Source organism: Lemur catta, chromosome 23, assembly GCF_020740605.2.
Source record: "Lemur catta isolate mLemCat1 chromosome 23, mLemCat1.pri, whole genome shotgun sequence".
NCBI lineage: Eukaryota > Metazoa > Chordata > Mammalia > Primates > Lemuridae > Lemur > Lemur catta.
In genome coordinates, this window is record NC_059150.1 from 4,212,908 (window position 1) to 4,226,237 (window position 13,330).

The 13,330-nt window shown below is 53.3% G+C and overlaps 1 non-coding gene across 1 annotated transcript; it reads left to right on the forward strand.

The window, feature by feature from the left end:
- Positions 1 to 12,038: 12,038 nt before the first annotated feature.
- LOC123627157 lies at positions 12,039 to 12,145 on the forward strand. Its single transcript, XR_006731161.1, has one exon. It is a non-coding gene; the product is annotated as a U6 spliceosomal RNA (small nuclear RNA).
- The last annotated feature ends 1,185 nt before the right edge of the window (positions 12,146 to 13,330 follow it).

The window sequence follows — 13,330 nt, forward strand, 5'->3', positions numbered from 1 at the left end:
ACCCCTGTGACAGGTGTGTGTTGCCGTCTCCTGTCACTTCCTTCATCTCCACGTGAGCTGCTCTCAGGGTCTACCTTGCTCGAAGGCAGAGAGGAGCCTCCACTCCGCGGGGGCTCCCTCTTCTCTCCCCACAAAGCCCAGCCCTGGGCAGGGTGGGTGGCAGCTGGGTGGTGGCGGGCAAAGGAGCAGCTCTCTGAATGGGGGGCTCCCCCCGGCCAGATGCTGGCGAGAAAGACCCCCATGGACGGTGCAGCCAGAGGCAGCTGTGGCTCGGGTGAGGGGAGATCGGAAGGGTTATGTTAGCAACAGCCTTGGTTTTGTTTCTTTGCTGTTTTTGGAATGGACCCTCCCATACTATTAATTTTTCCCTTTGGGAACCTGAGACATAAAAGCCACCCTTTTTCTCACCCTGTCTCTTCCTATCTGCCAAGTTCTTTGTACCTAACATTAAACCGAAGCTGAAATAAGCAAAAAAAAAAGGTCTTTTCGGCCATCACAACTCCAGGACACACGAATGGGTAGAGACAGGGCCCTGGATGGCAGCCTGGGCCTGCTCCACACGGCAGCCCACCCGGTGGGCCACAGCCTGTCCTGTGGCAGAGACAAGAGCCTGGCTTTCAGGTCACTGCTGCTCCCTGTACCCAGGGGCTGCCTTTCAGAGCAGGACCAAAAATGTGCCTTCACACTCCACCCTGCAATGTGAACTCTGGAGCCCCACTTCACTCTCTGAGTCTCAGTTTCCCCCTCTGTAAAATGGGCTAATGTGTCCTCCCATGGCTCCCTCGGCCCTCCTCTTCCAGCCCTACCGTCAGAAGGGTGAAGTGAGAGGATGCGAGGGAAGCTCATTAAGGTTACTCATTCCTCGCAGGGATGGCCTGTCATTTTAACGCTCTGGCCCATCCCAGCGGGACGGCACAGCCCAGGGTCTGGCACAGGTTGGGGCCACATGCAGCAAGGGGCAGCCAGCAGGTCCCCACTGCAAGGATGCGCTGATTCGGCCCCCTGGACAGTGCTCAGATATCAAGCGGAGAAATGTGTCAAGTCGGAGATGAGAGATAGCTACAGAGGGATTTGGCTCTAAACCCAAAATCCTGAATTGCATTTTCCTCCCTGTTAAGCAAGCATTACTCATCTGTCTCCCACGCCTGCCTGCGGCGTTACATGAGACCTTGAAGGGAGAGATCTGCAGCCCAAGGAACCAGAGGACATATGTGGCTGCAGCAGGAGGGCCGCAGACTCGACAGCAGGAAGAACTTCCCGAGGGCGGAAGGAGCCTGTGAGATGTGGGAGGGTGGTTGAGGGCACTGGCGCTTCCTTGGGGTCTTTCAGAAGTGGTGGGAGGGGGCTGAGTTAAGTTGCTCATGTCTAAAGCAGGGACGTCCTCGGGTAGCCTCCTCACCCAAGCTCCGATGGCGATGGGAGAAGTGGTGACAGTGCGGCAGAGGGACGATCCCAGCAGGGAGTCAGGATGGGGTGTTCTAGTGCACCCTGGGACTCCGTGGAAGGACAAACACTCACGGAGAGGCTCGAGGGGCCAAGCCCAGCACGGGAAGATGCTGCCTGCAACCCAGTGGAGCCAGCGCCCCAGCGGCACATCCTGGCCTGGTCTTCTCCCTGAGTCCCTGGGTTTGGTCGGTGCTGGGGAGGTGGAGGCAGGGTGGGGGGGCTCACTCTCCTCCCTGCTGGGCTGCTCAGGAGGGGCAGGGGCAGGTATGGCAGGAACACTCTGGCCCTTCTACTCCCTACGGAAGGGAAACTCACAGCCCCAAGCACACCACGTCACATGTGCAAGGACAAGCCAGCAGACCCTCCCTCAAAACACACACACACACACACACACACACACACACACACACACACGAGCACACACATGCCCATAATCCCATCCCCCATCAGGGACCAGCCAGCCCTCCCAAGCATATGGCTGCTTGTGGCTGTAATTCTATCCTGGGATCCCAATAACATCATTCCCACAGACAGTAGGGAAGAGGAGGAGGGGACAAGGTGGGGGGTGGGGAGAAGAGACCAAGGGGCTGCGGCTGCAGACACAGCTCTGCAGAGAGGCACTGTGGGAGGGGCCCAGCTCCGCAGCTCGCTGGCTGAGTGACCTTAGGCGAATCATGTCATCCAACTGAGCACCCCCCTCCTCTGCATAATAAGGCAGTTCTACGGGGTTGCTAAGTACCCGGGGGCAGGGAGCACAGTGGGAGAGCGGCGGTTTCCCCACACTCTGTCCACCGTCAGCACCCTACTGAGACATCCAGGCTGCGTTTGCTCCTCTGTTTACTGCTGGTGAGCCCCACGGGTAGTTCCCCAACATTCTGAATGTGGGGCAGTGTAGACACCGCCACGAAGTAGGCAAGCCCAGTCCCCAGAATCTAGGACTATGGGCCTTGCCCCTGCCTTGTAAAGTACATCCCGAGAAGGCTGCCCCACGGCCCCCTGCACAGAACCCACCTCTCTCTAGGGAAGTGCCCCTGCCACCCCAAGGCTCTGAGAGTCGGGGAGACCCGGGGGACCCACACCTACCAGGAGGGCAGCATGCAACATCTGATTACACAAACCTGCCACGATCCCTGCTGAATATTTCATACAGGAGCAATGATCCATTAGTCACCATCAATTATTCATCCCCATCAGGGCCAGCGCCAGGGACACAGCACGGGAGCAGCCGGAGCTGAGACCCACACCCGCTCTACCTCCACTGCCCCTGAGGACAGCCAACAGTCTCTCCCCGGCCCTCCCCGCCGGGGTCCTACTGCACACCCACCTCCGGAAAGTGTACACAGCAGTCAGATGGGTATCACCCCACTGGACAGATGGCCAGCAAGTCACAGGCCCAGCCCAGGACGGGACATAGGAGCCACACGACAAGGATTTCCAAGAAAAGAAACCCAGACACGCTCTCGTTACCGAGGCTGACAAGCATGCTTGGCAGCGGGGTGATGTAGCAGAGGTGGTTGGGCAAAAGGTACTTGGCCGCGTATCCCTGAGTGAGCCGCTCCCTGCCAGCCCCGCTCCAGCCCATTCCAGAGATCTCCTTTCTTCAAAAGAGGCTGCGGAATCAGGGATTCTCAGAGCCGAAGGCCCAGCCGTCAGTGCTGCATGAGTCCCTCCAACACGCAGCGGCTGAATGGTCACCTGGCCTCTGCGGAGATACGCCCAAGGACAAGGAGCTCGCGTCTCTGGAGGCAGGCCGCGGAGTCTCTGGGCAGTGCTGATTCCTCCACATTCATCCGACAACTATTTACTGAGCATCTCCCCAGTGCCCAGCTGGATTTACAACTGACACGGAGTAAGTTCTTGCTCTGTTAGGATCCTCTTCCTAAGGGTGGATCAAAATGAGTCTCCATGTAGCTTGTGCTCCTCAGGCCCAGGAGAAGGTAAGACGTAGGGCCGACTCTAAGACCCAAAGCCTTGGGCTCACTGTGGCAAGGCTGTGGCACCCAGCTTGCTGCCCTAGGCTGGCCTTGTGCCCTGGACAGTGGTTTTCAGGCCTGGCCCTGAGCAATGGGTACTCCTGGCATTAGAGGTGGAAGCCCCTGGTTCTCTCCCTCAAGGATACTGTACCCACACGTGCACACACAGAGTCCTCTGCCAAGCAAGAGTCTGCCGCCCACCCCCCACCAAGAACTGGTGTTGCCCACTGGCGAGGCAGACGGCGAACTACCTCGCGTTATAAATGGCACCGGGAAGCACGCCTAAAACACGCTCACCGACAGCCCGCACCACGCCTGCATTCCCAGCACTATTTACCCAGCTTTTCTGGGGAGGCATCGCTGCCTAGTCAACACCAGATGCCCTTTTCGCTGGGAGAAGCGCCGTGTTCAGCAAAGGGGCCAGCGAATCCGAGCCTGGGGCTGCAGAGTAGGACACACCAGGACTGCTCTCAGGGCTGGGGGAGGAAGATGCAAAAGGCTGGGCATTAGAGGACAGCAGGGGGTTGCTTGGGATCTCTGAGGGGAGTTTAAGCACAGGAGCACCAAAAGGGGTGATAAGAGGTAACCTAAATATTGCCTGGAATTTCCCTTGTGTTTTGTAGGTTGTGGAGGGTTCCGGGTGACCCTACCACTCAGAGCGTGGAGCCTGGGCCGCCTTTCTCATCACTCCAGGGATGACGATTACTTACACCTTTTGCCCCAGGCTAAGTGCCCTGGACAAGGAAGAGATGTACATGGGAGAGGATAAGAAGAGAAAAAGCTAGGATAGAGAAGAAGAGCTTCTTCCTCCCTGGAAGCAGAGGAATGACCCTGTTCAGATGAATCAACAGGCCAGAAACACGGCGCAGCCCTGTAACCAGCACACAAGGACACAGCCACCGTCTGGCACTCTGTTCTCTCTCCCACCACCAGGCGCCCCCAGGCCTCAGAGCCCTGGAGAGCTGCCAGGCTCTGCCCAGCCCTCCCCTCACATCTGGTTTCGTGTCATTCTGATCAGCCAGGCCTCTCCTGCCACTGCAGGCTGCTCCCACTGGGGCAGTGTCACTGCAACAGAGTGGGTGAGGGATGGGCCCGGCTCCGGTGTCCTCTGATTTGCACCATGGAGAAGCCTGGATTCTCCTGTCTAATCCCCATGTAGCCCCCTCCCCTCCAGGCGTGCCTACTTAGCTCCAGCCTCCTCTGGAGGCTCTGTCCCCAGTTAAGCTCTCGCGCCCACCCTCCACCACAAAAACCCAACCTGCCCACCAACTCAGGCCAGATTTTGCTTATGGGTAGAGTGGGCAATGAAGTTTCTGGAATAATGAATATTACAGGGAAGATGCTCCTGCTCTAAACATTTCAGCAAGCTGGAGAAAGATGCAAGTCACTTACTCTGAGAGACCACAGCTAGATGGCAGGACTCAAGGTCATGCATTCCTGTCACCTACAGCTATACTGGCCCTACCCTAATCCAGGCCTTGCAGGTCAAGCCTGCTTTTAAAGACCTTCAGGGAAAGACAATCATAGATGCTCAGGCTCATAGTACAGTTGAACCTGGAGTTCATCTGCCACGTTTTATAGATGGGAAAGTGGAGCCCGGGGAAAGGAGATGGCTTGGCCGAGGTCTCACAGTAAAGGGTAGAAACAACATTATACAACACTGGTTTTCCCTTCACTCAGCCTCTACCTGCAAAATTGGAAAGTTAGGACTCGGCTTGTGACCCTCCCGTCTGCAAAGGAGGGCAGCGCTGAGCTCTGTCCACGGTACTGAACCACCCAACCCAAGCAGCCAGGGTTTGCATTTCCCAGCACTGCTGGGGCTTTCGGCATCGCAAGGGCGCTGTGTAGGATTCAAGGGAAAGTTGATGCTACAACCCAAGAGACCCTTTACACGAAGCAGGCGGAGACTAATTGCAAGGGAGATGTCCAAGACCATGGAAAAGGGTACAGGGCACATCCCCAACCCCTCACCTCTTCTCATCACTTTGAACTGGGCACAGCCACCTAACCCTGAGATACTGAGATACAAAGTCTTTCGGAGAAGCTGAAGGTGAGAAAACATGACTAACACTCGTTAGCCGAAGAGGAAATTTTCTAAGAAGGAAGCCACTAGAAGGGAAGAAGAGAAGTTTGGAGGATATGAAGGTAACAGAATGTGGGCTGGTTTAGAAAGTCCTGCCGAGAGGCTGGAGGTTTAGGATCAGGATCTCTCAAGGTCACACCTCCAAAGTCCAGGATCATGACTACGACCCTCCTGTGGGTCCTTGGAGTGAAGTTTGGGAGAGTGTCAAAAAAATAAATGCACTGTCCATTCTTCCTCTGTTGGTGGCAAAGTAACCTCATTTGAGGTTTATGCATTTTCTAGTATAAACCTTAAAATACTCCTGGAAACATTTGGAATGATATCAGAGTTGTGTTAGAAAAGAAGCTATGCTGGGTGCAGTGACTCAAGCCTATAATCTCAGCACATTGGGAGGCTGAGGCAGGAGGATTGCTTGAGTCAAGCCTGGGCAACATAGTGAGATCTTGTCTCTACCAAAAAAAAAAAAATAGCTGAGAGTGGTGGTGCGTACCTGTAGTCCCAGCTACTCAGGAGGCTGAGATGGGAGGATCACTTGAGCCCTTGGGAGTTTGAAGTTGCAGTGAGCTCTGATTGTGCCACTGCACTCCAGCCTGGGCAACAAAGTGAGACACTGTCTCTAAATAATAATAATTTAAAAATAATAATAAAAAAAGAATAAGGAGCTGAGTCCATCCTGAGCCCAGTCTGGAGTTCATACTGAAAGCATCTAGAAGCCCTATTCTTCATAGGGTCCTGGACTCTTTACACTCCCTTCAATATTCAGGGTGAATGACTGTGGCTCATTGGCAGAGAAAGTGCCCAATATCTGTCTGTAGACCACATACAAAGGAGCTGTTTTAGCAGGAGATGCCCAGCGACCTGAATTTAAATGGGCAGCCCTGTCCGCACGGCGGGGGGCACCTGCATGTCCTACTGCAGGTTTGACTCTAGTAACTGAAGTCTTCTGATGCCGAATTCACACACACACGGCCACACACCAGCCTTCCTCAGCGATAGCTTCATGGCACTGATAAAGGAGGGGGCTCCACCCTGCTAAGCCCTGTTACGTCCAGCACTGTTTTCCACCTCCTCCTCCTCCTCCCCATCCCCTCCTCCTTCTCCTTTCCCTTCTTTTTCTCCCTATTTTTCCTCTTCTTTCCCTCCTCCTCTTCCTCTTCTTCCCATTTCCTCTCCTCCTCCTCCTCTTCTCCCCTGACAAACGGAATACCAGTCGGTTGGTTGACAACCGTGCACACATTCAGCTCTCCTTGCACGTCTACACCCACACTCATATAAACCAGAGGGATCCTGATGGTCGATTTATCCTTTCCCCATGCCTATCCCACCCCAGACCTCTTTCTCCTTGAGGGAGGTCTCACCACCTGCTTGGTCTTCTGCTACGATGTCTAACCATGCTGAGTGTTTGGAAATGCTCCTTGTATCTACCTGAAAGCATTCATGCTATAGGCTAATCCCATTGTCTTTCTGACAGAACAAATCATTTTTAAAGGTGCAGAGCATCTTCCTCAGTAGAAGTAGGAAGCAGGGTGTCACCAGACCTTTTGTCATCCGCATAAGAGTGACACACCCTCCACCTGCACACACAGGGAGAACCTGTGACCACAGTAGCAATAACAAAAAGCCCAAGGACATAAAGGACCCTTGGGAGGGCATCTGACCCCTCCCCTTGACCTAGAGATGTAACTGCCTCAGGGCCACTGAGAAGGCTTCACGGGGTGCCTAACCCCACACCCTCACGGAGCCCACCTCCAGCCCTTGTTTCTGGGTCTGAAACATGAACCCCCCTGGCCTCTCCTAGCCCTCAAAGCAGCCTCCAGCTCCCATGTTGCCAGCCGCTAATACACTTCTCAGAAGCCGTATTTATGTTAGAGCAGGGCAAGGAGCAAAGGTGTAATTGGACTCGATTTGACTGAGTGTGACAACCGCACCGTTAGCCACATGTGTCATCGAGAGATGTGAGCGGGGGATAGTTTATGCCCCAAAACTCATTTCCAAGGGACCTGACGTCTTCCCTCGCAGACGTCCAGACGGCGCTGACATCAGCGGCAACGTGAGAGATTCATAGACTCGTCTGAGGAAGAGACCTTGTAAGGTCACCCATCGCCCCTGACTCCGTGCAAAACACCTCCCTCTGAAAGGCTCTCTCTGCTTTTCTGGAACATCTATGTGACACTTCCTTACACCGCTTTGATCCACTGCCAGATGTCTCAGGGCTACAAGCAAGAAAGTGCTGCCTAATGTCTAGTCTTAACTCCGCTTGCTGCAGTTGTCAACCATGGCTCTAGCCCTGCCCTCGTGCAATGACAGCAGCCGCCGCCTGTCGTGTCTCCAGCCCTGATTCCAGCCACTCCAGGATGCACCTGCCGTGCCCACTCCCCCATTTGTGGTATCAGAGGGCCATGGGCCCCTGACTCTGGGTTTGTTCCTCACCCTCCCCACCCCTGCTCTCCGGAGTGAGTGGCCAAGGGCTTTATCAGCCTGTTCCTAAATTCCTTTCTCACTTTCCAGGGGAAAATCTACAGTTTGGCCTTGGGAAACCTCCGATGCTTTTCTGGGCCTCTGTGAAGGGACTTCAGAGATTTTCTAGTTGAATCTCCTGATTTTACAGAGGAAGGAACAAAGAGGGGAAGCGACAAGCTCAAGGTTAGCTGGGGAACTAGAGGCACAGCCAGAAATCCAGTCCTGTTTGCAACCCAAATCCTGCCTCTGGGCTCAGAACTCTTCCCATGGTCCCTGCCCTGCCAGGTGTGTGTTACACGTATGTACCAGGCACACAGCCCTGGCGTGTCAGAGTGGACCTGACACCCCACAGCCCATGCATCCTGGTGGCCATGTGCCCACCATTCCCCACCCTGCTGGGCCCCCATTACAAACCCCTGGAGCATCAAGCACTTTTTACTTCATGCCAATTATCACAATTGTAATTAGATAGTGATTCTTTTGTTTAATGCCTTGCTTCCCTCAGCCTGGGAGGGCCACCAGGGCGGGACTGTCTGCTCTGTCTCCGTCACCTCTGTGCTCTGCACAGAGTGCTGCTCACGAGGGTTTGCTGCCTGGATGGAAGAATGAGTGAATGAAGAGGGGGGCCTGTGGGAGGGTGGCCCTGAGTCACACAGGGGAGAGGCTGCAAGGCCAGGTCCCACCTTCTAGGCCTGGCTCCAACACTCAGAAGGGAGAACAGATAGTGTCATGAATTTTCTTTTCTAGAGAATTTTGGACGCAGCATCTTAGCACCGTGGGGTATATTTGAAGCAGGGGGATCCGATGAGCCCTTCATGTTGGTGCAAGGATTTAACGTCTGCATGCTTTCCTGCACACCCTTCTTCCCCACCGTCCTCTCCTCCACCACGTCTGTCCCTAGGGCAGCATCTGGAGCCCCAAGCCTTGGTCCCAGATCCACTGTCTCATTCACTTCCCACCCCGCCCCCGTTTCTGAGGACCACAGCCCCGATCAATGCTGCCTCCAGAAAGCGCTGTGTTAAGAGCTGCAGCCAAGCGAGCGTCACTGAGAGCGTTAGCTCCTAATGGCATACGGCAGCTGCCACGGAGGCCGGGAAGGCAGCGGTGGTCCGGGGGCAAGCAGACCACCCGACTGCCAAGCACCGAGCCAGAACCCAGCCTGGGACCCCACCCAGGGCGTCCCGAGCCCAGCTGGCAAGTGGCATGTGGACTAGGGAAGCCTCAGGTTCAATTACATCCTCAATTTCCTGGAATGTGAGAGGGAGGCACCCACTGCCCACCCCGACTGGCAACCTGCCAGGAGCTGTGTGTGTGTGTGTGTGTGTGTGTGTGTGTGTGTGTGTGTGTGTGTGTGTGTGTGTGTGTGTGTGTGTGTGAAGTTGTGGCTCTTCCCTCGTCTCTGAGCCAAATGCCCTGAGGTGCTAGGTAGCTCAGTGGAGACGGAAATGCTCCCTGAATATAGGGCAGCGGGTGAGACCCACCGGGAGGGGCTGTTTTGGGAATCTGTCTCGTCTATTTTGGACAGAGACAGGGCCAGCACCCTGTGCCCCAGAACTGAGAGTCCTGGGGGTACTGAACAGCCACAGGTGTCCCCACCAGTGACACACGCACACGCACGCACAGGGTAACTGGTGATGGATGTGCTGGTTAATTTGATTGTGCTAATCATTATACAGCGTATACATATATCAAATCATTATGTTGTACATCTTGAATTTATACATTTTTATTCATCAATTAAACCTCAATAAAGCTGGAAAACATAAAACTTAAAAAGAAAGAAAAGAAAGGAAAACCCTGCCCTAGGGAGGCTTCTCCTCCCTGCCTCTGAGCACTTCCAAATTCACTCTCCATTGCTCCCTTGCCCGACGGCTGCCAGGCCGGGGTCTCTCTGCAGTACAGCCCCCCACCCCCGGCACTGAGCGGAAGAGCCGGAGGGAGAGGAAGCGCACTGCGGTGCCGGGGAGGTGAAGGATCTGGGACCCCATTCCTGATTCCCGCGTTAGCTGAAGACCTCCACGGGACAGCGTCCAGGGTCTCATCCCTCCACCGAGGAAAGCTCAACCTGCTCAAGTGCCCCCCTCATCCAGGTGTACCCCCATCTTTTACTATGCCTGGGCCTCTCCCCTCTCCTACTCTAAACAGCGCTAGAAGCAGCCCCTGCAGAGCGGTGCCCCGCCGAGGACGGCCACGCCAGGGAAGGAGCCGTGTGCCAGGGCCATCGGCCACCCCGCCCCGCACAAAGCCTCAAGGAGCCAAGAGACGAGCGCTGCCTGCTCCCTGTTAGGCCAGGTGTGCTGCGCAGACACCTGGCCTCGTGAAGGAGGCTCTTCCCCTGCCCTCCAGAGCCTCCCTGCCCGTCCCTCCACCTGTCCTCCCAGGGTGAACTGACCACCCTCTCAGTGCCAGAGCCACGAAAGCCACCGAAGAGACATGACAACTGCCTGGTCTTCCTGTGGGGAAAGCAAGCATTTCCTGGGAGATCGGGTGTTAAACCTTAACTGCAACAGGCAGTTGTCCAGGGAGACGCGGTCCTCAACTCTGCCTCGGGCTCTCAGCTTCTCTCTGCGGCCACTGAACTATGTCCACTGACCCCCAGAGCCAGCAGGCAGGAGGACAGGAAAGGCGTATAGCAAGAGGAAATGGGTACTCGGTACAGCAGGAGGAATGTGGCTAGACATGAAGGGGAACTTCCTCATCATTTGTGGTTATGAGTGTTAGGGACTGATTTTACTTCCCGGAGACTGTACTTCCCAGCACATGCCCCTCAGAGGGCTTGCTCGGTAAGACAGGGAAGAGGAAGCCCTCGGGTCCCTCATATGTGGGGGATTTTACTTCCAAGGAGGACTGGGAGACAGGTGTCCTCTGCATGCACAGAGCTGTGTGGATAGACCAGTGCCCAGAGACTGGCACACCCAGCTCTACAGAGTGCTGAGGGTGCCAGGCTGTGCCAGGGTATTTGTCCATGGTCCCCAAGCAAGGGACCACCTGATCCCCTTCTCTGCAGTGTGCAGCATGGGGGGAGGGTGGCACTGGGGGCAGACAAACTTGAATCTGGATGTTGATTCTGTCACCTAATAGCAGTGTGACCTTAGGGGCACTTACTTTACCTTCCTGAGACTGTTTTCCTCTGTAAATGGGTAAAATACCACGTACTCTAAAACTGGATTGCAGTGATAGTTGTACAATGCTGTGAGTTTACTAAAAACCGCTGAATTGCACAGCTAAAACAGGTGAAAATTATGATCTATAAATTATACCCAATAAAGCACAGGCTCATTATAAAGATGCAATGAAATAATATTCAAGGAAGCATTTTGCTCCACTTTATGAATACGGCCTGAGTTCTCACCGCACAGACCCTGGGCTGGGGAGGCTGAGACGTGCTATAGCATGGTCTCGAGTGTTGGTTTGGCCTTGCTCACTGCTGACCTGAGTGCTTGCCATATATTCTTTGAGAAGTCACTTCCCTCTCTGACCCTTGTCTTTAAAATAAAGGCCTGGACTCCAAAGTTTTTAAATCTTTTTAAAGCCTCAAACCCCTTTCTTTAAATGGAAGCTTAAGTAAACTCTAATATTAACAACCCGGTATACAAGACAGATAAAGGAAAAGCGCCCTGGTGACAGCGGGGGTTGGGGCAGCTGAGGGGTCTCCCCCTGGATACCCCTCTCTCCCAGCCCCAGGCAGCCCCAGAAGCCTGGAAGCCAGGGGCCAAGTGCTCCCTGAGGTGCCCTCAACCCTGGCTGCACCTCTCTGGGCTGGTTTGCTCTGGGCAGGCTCCCCAGCAGGGCTGCCAGGCCGACCCTGGACATCCGAGACCCAGAAATGCCCCCAGGTTCTGCCCAGTGACACCAAATCCTGGGAACCCTGGCACTCTGGGGAGTGAGTGGTCCTTCCTCAGCACTTACCACACCCAGCTCCAGGCTGGGCTTTACCTAGAACAGCGGTTCTCAAAATCCACTTAGAGAGGACCCTCCAAAAGCGTTTGCTTATTTGGGTTACATCTATCAATATTTACCGTGTTCACAATGAAAGCTGAGACTTTTCCAAATTGTTAGTTTAAAAAACAACAACAGTGCTTGCTTCGGCAGCACATATACTAAAATTGGAACAATACAGAGAAGATTAGCATGGCCCCTGTGCAAGGATGACACGCAAATTCATGAACTGTTCCATATTTTACGCTTCGTATAGAACCAGAGAAGACCCCATATAGCAAAAGCCATCTTAAACAAAAAGAACAAATCAGGAGCCATCAATTTACCAGAGTTCAAGCTATACTACCAGGCTATAGTAACTAAAACAGCATGTTACTGGCACGAGAACAGAGACATATACCAATGGAACAGAACTGAGAAACTAGATATAAAGCCATCCTCATATAGCCATCTGATCTTTGACAAAGCAGACAAAAATGTACACTGGGGGAAAGAATCCTTATTCAATAAATGGTGCTGGGAAAACTGGATAGCCACATGTAAAAGACTGAAACAGGATCCGTACCTTTCACCTCTCACAAAAATCAACTCACGGTGTATAACAGACTTAAACCTAAGGTGTGAAACTATGAGAATTCTAGAAGAAAATGTTGGAAAAACTCTTAAAGACATTGGCCTAGGCAAAGAATTTATGAAGAATAACCCAAAGGCAATCATAGCAACAACAAAAATAAACAAATGGGACCTAATCAAATTAAAAAGCTTCTGCACAGCCAAGGAAACTATCATGAGAGCAAACAGACAACCTACAGAATGGGAGAAAATATTAGCATGTTGCACATCCGGTAAAGGGATAACTAGAATCTATATAGAACTCAGGAAAATCAGCAAGAAAAAATTAAACAACCCTATCAAAAAGTGGGCAAAGGACATGAACAGAAACTTTTCAAAAGAAGACAGAATAATGACTAACAGACATATGAAAAAATGCTCAACATCTCTAATCATCAGGAAAATGCAAATCAAAACCACAATGAGATATCACTTACCCCCAGTGAGAATGGCCTTTATCAAAAAGTCCCAAAATGGCCGGGCACGGTGGCTCACACCTGTAATCCTAGCACTCTGGGAGGCCGAAGCGGGTGGATTGTTTGAGCTCAGGAGTTCAAGACCAGCCTGAGCAAGAGCGAGACCCTGTTTCTACTAAAAAAAAATAGAAAGAAATTATATGGACAACTAAAAATATACATATAGAAAAAATTAGCCAGGCGTGGTGGCTCAAGCTTGTAGTCCCAGCTACTCTGGAGGCTGAGGCAGGAGGATCGCTTGAGCCCAGGAGTGTGAGGTTCCTGTGAGCCGGGCTGATGCCACGGCACTCTAGCCCAGGCAACAGAGTGAGACTCTGTCTCAAAAAAAAAAAAAAAAAAGA